The following is a 7139-nucleotide window of genomic DNA, read 5'->3' as shown; positions in this document are numbered from 1 at the left end:
AAAAAAAAAAAAAAAAAAAGAAAAACACAAAAAATTGGAAACAAAGTAAACACCCCCAAATTGTGAAACGGTTCAGTAAATTACAGTGTAACAACGTGAAGAACTATTAAACAATCAATAAAATTATATATATGTGTGTGTATATATATATTATATATATATATTTGAGATGGAGTCTTGCTTTGTTGCCCAGGTTGGAGTGCAGTGGTGTGATCTGGGCTCACTGCAACCTCTGCCTCCGAGGTTCAAATGATTCTCCTGCCTCAGCCTCCTGAGTAGCTGGGACTACAGGTACGTGCCATCACACCCGGGGAATTTTTTGTATTTTTAGTAGAGACAGGTTTTAACCATGTTACCCAGAACGGGTTTCAATCTCCTAACCTCGTGATATGCCTGCCTTGGCCTCTCAAAATGCTGGGATTACAGGCGTGAGCCACTGTGCCCGGCCTGCTGAAATTATATTTTTTAAGACTTTTAATGACTAAAATAAAATATTTTTTTTGAGATGTAGTCTCACTCTGTTGCCAGGCTGGAGTGCAGTGGTGCAATCTCAGCTCATTGCAACCTCCAACTCCCTGGTTCAAGCGATTCTCCTGCCTTAGCCTCCTGAGTAACTAGGCTTACAGGCATGCATCACCATGCCCAGCTAATTTCTTTTGGTATTTTTAGTAGAGACAGGGTTTCACCATGTTGGCCAGGATGGTCTTGATCTCCTAACCTCGTGATTTGCCTGTCTCAGCCTCTCAAAGTGCTGGGATTACAGGCGTGAGCCACCGTGCTCGGCCGACAAAAATGATTATACTGGAAAGTAAATCAATATGCAAAGTGTTATATGCAATAATAACTCAAAATTGGAAGAAATACAGAATAAAATCTAGAACAAAATATATGAAAATACAATCATGATTCATTTCTGCAGGATGGTTTTATAAAATAATTTTTATTTTCCTCGACCTTTTTTTGTTTTCAATTTTTATTTAATAAACATGTACTTTCCCTTTTTTTTTTTGAGACAGAGTCTTGCTCTGTTGTCCAGGATGGAGTGCAGTGGTGTGACATGGCTCACTGCAACCTCTGCCTCCCAGGTTCAAGTGATTCTCCTGCCTCAACCTCCCCAGCAGCTAGGATTACAGGTGTGCGCCCCCACATTAAGCTAATTTTTCTATTTTTAGTAGAGATGGGGTTTCACCATGTTGGCCAGGCTAGTCTTGAACTCCTGACCTCAAGTGATCTGCCTGCCTTGGCCTCCTAAAGTGGTGAGATTATAGGCATGAGCCACCATGCCCAGCCTACTTTTCTAATCAGAAAATAAGTTAAAATGATAAGACAATTAGATTTTAGATCTATAGGTCTATGGATCCAAAGTCAGTTTTGTAAAAATGTAAAATATTTTGTGAGTACAGTAAGTAACATGAATTATTTATATATATATAAAACAGCTTAACTGGGGAACTCTTGACCATTTAAAATGCTATTTTCCAGCTGAGCGTGGTGGCTGACATCTGTAATCTCAGCACTCTGGGAGGCTGAGGAGGGCGGGTAGCTTGAGGCCAAGAGTTCAAGACTAGCTTGGACAGTATGGCGAGAACATGTCTCTACAAAAGTTTTAAAAAATTCGCCAGGTGTTGTGGTAGGTTGCTATAGTTCCAGCAACTCGGAAGGCAAGAATTGCTTGAGCCCAGGAGTTCAAGGTTTCAGTGAGCTAGGATCACACCACCGCCCTCCAGTCTGGGTGACAGAATAAGGCTCTCTTAAAAAAGAAGAAAAAGAAAAAAGCAACTTTTCGATTTCTTTTTTTTTTTTTTTTGAGACGGAGTTTCGCTCTTATTACCCAGGCTGGAGTGCAATGGCGCGATCTCGGCTCACCGCAACCTCCGCCTCCTGGGTTCAGGCAATTCTCCTGCCTCAGCCTCCTGAGTAGCTGGGATTACAGGCACGCACCACCATGCCCAGCTAATTTTTTGTAGTTTTTAGTAGAGACGGGGTTTCACCATGTTGACCAGGATGGTCTCGATCTCTTGACCTCGTGATCCACCCGCCTCGGCCTCCCAAAGTGCTGGGATTACAGGCTTGAGCCACCGCGCCCGGCAACTTTTCGATTTCAAATGTTTCTTTAAATATCTAACATTTAAAAGGCAGAGAGGGGAGATATTTTTTTATAAACACTAAGGAAAGCAGAATGGCTAATTTTTATAATAATGAAGAAATGGTTCACAAGCTAACCAATACAAAAATGAAAATGTATTTCAATGGATAGAACAAAAAATGAATTTCCTAGCCTATTTTGTGGTTTATATAACTGTAATTCAATTTACTTATGGTACATTAAGTATCAGTAAGTAATAGCACTTTGGAAGGCTGAGGAGGATGGATCGCTTGAGGCCAGGAGTTCAAGACCAGCCTGGCTAACATGGCAAAACCTCACCTCTACTGAAAATGTAAACATTAGTGAGGTGTGGTGATGTGTGCCCGTAGGCCTAGCTACCTGGGAGGCTAAGGCAATGGAATCATTTGAACTGGGAGGCAGAGGTTATAGTAAGCTGAGATCACATCACTGCACTCCAGCCTGGGCAACAAGGCGAGACTCTGTCAAAAAACAAACAAAAGTAATAGTAATATAAATCATGTAAGTTTCTACAAACTTCTTTTGGAGAAGGTGACTTCTAATGTATCCAGTCCCAATTTCCCTCCATTTGTTGTTATGCATCTATCTAAGTCACATATACGCTACTTAACAAAAAGCTATTTTCCTGCTATCCAGGATCTCCACCACTGCATTAAGCTGCCATATAGAAAACAGACGGCTATTGTATCCTCTTATCCCTAGAGAGATGAAATAGTTTGCAGCTTCTTTGAAATCACAAAGCAATTCTTTTGTGTACTAAATTGGCCCAAGGCTACGGAGGTTGTGCAACAGAGATCCACAGAGGTAGCCTCTCTTCCCACATGACCTCCACTCATGGCTGCTTCCCAGCCCTGCCAGAACATGAAAACCTTGACAGCGCTCCATGTGGGGGCAGTGCTCTCTCTCTTGCATCTGAGGTACTTCTTGGGCTGCTGTGGTTAACCTAAATTGCACCTGAGGGACAAATGGAGGCGTCAAGAAGCACTCCCACTACTGCAGTTCAACTTATGCATTTTTGTTTCCATTCTTTTTAAAAAAATTATTATTTTTTAAGAGACAGGGTCTTGCTCTGTCACCCCGGCTGGAGAATAGTGGTGCTACCACAGCTTATAGTAATCTCAAATTCCTGGGTTCCAGTGATCCTCCTGCCTCACCTCAGCATCCTGAGCAAGCAGGGGCCACCATACCCAGCTAATTGTTTTGTTTTTTGTAAAGATGGGGTCTTCATATGTTGCCCAGGCTAGTCTTGAACTCCTGGCCCCAAGGGATCCTCCTACCTCAGACTCCCAAAGTGCTGGGATTATAGGCTTAAGCCACCATGCCATCTTGTTTCCATTATTTAAAATGAATGGCTCTTTAAATGGTTTGGCTATTTTCAGAAATTTAACTGCTTAATTAATTAATTAATTTTTGAGATGGAGTCTTGTTCTGTTGCCCAGGCTGGAGTGCAGTGGCACAATCTCTGCTCACTGCAACCTCTGCGTCCCAGGTTCAAGCGATTCTCCTACCTCAGCCTCCTGAGTAACTGGTTACAGGTGCGTACCACCATGCCCAGCTAATTTTTGTATTTTTAGTAGAGACAGAGTTTCACCATTTTGGTCAGGCTGTTCTCAACTCCTGACCTCATGATCCTCCTGCCTTGGCCTCCCAAAGTACAGAAATTACAGGTGTGAGCCACCACGCAAGTCTTAACTGCTTATAAAAGTACTATGAGGAAGTGGCAGGGAAAGAGGACAGATGAATGAAGCATTGCTATGGAGTGTCTTTAGTAAAATGTAGCTAAGGAAGGTTAGCATTCCTCTGAATCACTGTATTTAAATAAAGTCAGCAATTGGTGATTGCTAAGTGGTGGTTCAAGTACAATCAACAGCCCTTCAAATACTTTGTTGCTTCTTTTCTCTTTTTCAGGAAGAAACACATTGAAAATATTAGAAAAAGGATGAGACTTAGAATCAAGAAAAAACTGGGTTCATGGCTGGGCTTGGTGGCTCATACCTGTAATCCCAGCTCTTTGGGAGGCCAAGGCGAGTGGATCACCTGAGGTCAGGAGTTCGAGACCAGCCTGGCCAACATGGAGAAACATCATCGCAAAAAAATGACAAACAAACAAACAAACAAAAAAAACCTGGGTTCATTTTGAACTGTGAAACATATTAACAAACAATTTTCAGACACTATACTTTCTTGCCATTTGTTTTGTTTGAATTTCAAGCTTTTCCTCTATAAATGGGAATACCAAAAATGTCACCCTTTTCATAGGTGACTGTGTACAAAGAAAGTATAAGCAAACAGTAAAGGGCTATCTAATCATTGATTGTTGTTGCTGTTAGGTCTGCCTGACACAAAAGTACTTAATACATGGTCACAAAATTATTAATGAACGGAGCTAATTATAGTGGACAAATGGTAAGCGTAGATCAATTAAGAACCTTAAAACCAACAATAACACTTTCATGTAAAAATTAACATATTTAATTGTAAAATATAAATATCTTATATGGAACTAAGTTGAACACCTGGGAAATATCCCAAGGGAAAACAATGTCTCAACAGCCAGAACTAGTCACTATAATTATCACATAGTGAGATCTCAGGTATGGCAGGCAGATGCCATCAAATCAGGTTTCACTAAAGTACAGATGATATGGGAGGGGGGATGGGGAAGTGCTGGGTAGAGAAAGGCAGGTCCCTGGCTAGGGCTCCACTCCCACACACCTAGGGGAGGACAGGTGCTCCTCCTTTTATGTCCAAATGTTACATTTTCCAAGACCACTCTGGCCTGCCACGCCCCCATCCTGGGCTTATAAAAACCCTAGACCCTAGTGGACAGACACACAAGCGGCTGAACCTGGAGAGAAGAGGATTTGTGAAAGAAGATGGAAGCTGCTGGACGGCGAGAGGAACACGTTGGTGGAAGAAGACAAGTGGCTGGACGCGAGAGGACGTGGAGTGGAGCACGCTGGCCCAAGAGCATACCCACAGACGTCGGCAGGAAGGCAGGCCATCCACTGGCAGAACCACGTGGAATTTGGCTGGGGGAGTAGGGGAGCCCAGGCTGCTGAGTGGCCCAACCCCAGGGGAAAACCATCTCCCTTCTGGCTCCCCCATCTGCTGAGAGCTACTTCTACTCAATAAAACCTTGCACTCATTCTCCAAGCCCACATGTGATCCAATTCTTTTTTTTTTTTTTTTGAGAGGCAGTTTCACTCTTGTTGCCCAGGCTGCAGTGCGGTGGCGCTATCCCAGCTCACTGCAACCTCCACCTCCTGGGTTCAAGTGATTCTCCTGCCTCAGCCTCCCGAGTAGTTGGGAGTACAGGCATGCGCAACCGTGACTGGCTAATTTTTGTATTTTTAATAGAGACTGGGTTTTACCAAGGTGGTGAGGGTGGTCTCAAACTCCTGACCATGTGATCCATTGCCTTGGCCTCCCGAAGTGCTGGGATTACAGGTGTGAGCCACAGTGCCTGGCTGTGTGATCCAATTTTTCTGGTACACCAAGGGAACCCCAGGATACAGCAATCTCTCTGTTCTTGTGATAAGGAAGTGGGTTATGGACTAACACAAGCCGCCTATCACATGGCTAAATTAAAAGGGCACCCTGTAACATATACCCACTGGGGTTTCAGGAGCTGTAAACATTCACCCCTAGACACTGCCATGGAGTCAGAGCCCCACAACCTGCCTATCTGTATGTTCCCCTAGAGGTTTGAGCAGCGGGGCACTGAAGAAGTGAGCTGCATGCCCTGCGACAGGGACAGAGGAACTTTTCCAGTTTCACAGAGACAGTAGAGTAAGAGGTACAGAGTCTGGGCTCTTGAGTTCAAATCTAATAAGTTGTATGACACTGGGAAAATTATTTAATCTTTTCTCAATCTCAGTGTTCATATCTGTAAAACTGGGTTAGCAGTACTACGTATCTTTTAGGATTTCTGTGATGATTAAATGAAGAAACACAGGCAAATCACTACAGGGTTATTTGCTTAGCTCTTGTCATCTTCATCATACTATCTATACAAGGTGACTTTCTACAGGTGTAACTAGACCAGTAGTCACCCATTTTACAATCAGATATTAACCTTCATTCATAGTAGTGAACTTGCATGTCTTTGAAATGTCCACTGTGGTTATCCATCCTGTGAGGTCCCTGCATACCAATACGCTGTTTGCGTGCGGTTAGATGTGCCTAGTAGGAACTGTGGCTACTTGAACCAAATGTTAGCAGATGTCCAAAGTACAGTTCTTCATATACTATAACTAGTCTCTGAGCCACCCAGGGTCCCTGGGTTATACTTTTAAATTTCAAATTTCTTATCCAAGCTGCTCATGCCCTATGTTTCACTTCTAGTAAAATTTATCTTTCTTTTTTCAAATGAAAACGTCAAAAGGCTTAAGATGTGCATACGTGCATACCTTTTCTAATTTGCAGTGAGTGAAATTTTGCTAATACAGAAGCTAAAGAAGTTAGAATAATGAAATGCTAAGATAGGAGCTATTATATAATAGTATCTACCATGTTAAATGATGGTAGTGGTCAATGAAGCAATTACTTCACATCTAATATCCTACCGAAATGAAATAACTGCATTTTAAGGAAATAAAACCTTTCTTAAGATGTCCTGCTAAATGAGTCAAAAAAATCTTAATTCTAGACCTATAAAATTAATCAAAATAATCCAATTGTGCAATCATCCCACTTCTTATCATAAAGAATCTAATAATGTAGTAAATTCTGGATCTTATATATAAAAGATACCCCCACCCCACCTCCCCAACAGACATCTTCTTGGGATCAAGGTCCATTCCTCTGTGACATGGAAGGACCCTTCCTCTGGGGAAAGGCTGGGCCCAGCAGCTTCAGCACAAGCTGCTCCTTCAGCCTACCTGCCTGTGACACTGCTACCTGCCAGCCACAAGCATCCCAGTGTCTACTGGGCTGCTGCAGATTGAACAGACTGTGAATCCAGCCAGAGGATAAGAGGTTGGTTTTTTTTTTTTTTTTTTTTTTTTTTTTT

The 7139-nt window shown here is 42.5% G+C and overlaps 1 protein-coding gene across 6 annotated transcripts in view; it reads right to left on the bottom strand.

Annotated features, from left to right (window-relative positions):
- PDSS2 (decaprenyl diphosphate synthase subunit 2) overlaps positions 1-7139 on the bottom strand; it is a 280873-nt gene that overhangs the window by 84287 nt on the left and 189447 nt on the right. The window lies entirely within an intron of this gene.

The sequence above is a fragment of the Cebus imitator genome, unplaced genomic scaffold (genome assembly GCF_001604975.1).
Source record: "Cebus imitator isolate Cc_AM_T3 unplaced genomic scaffold, Cebus_imitator-1.0 Scaffold160, whole genome shotgun sequence".
Lineage (NCBI taxonomy): Eukaryota > Metazoa > Chordata > Mammalia > Primates > Cebidae > Cebus > Cebus imitator.
This window is presented reverse-complemented; position numbering and strand designations above follow the sequence as displayed.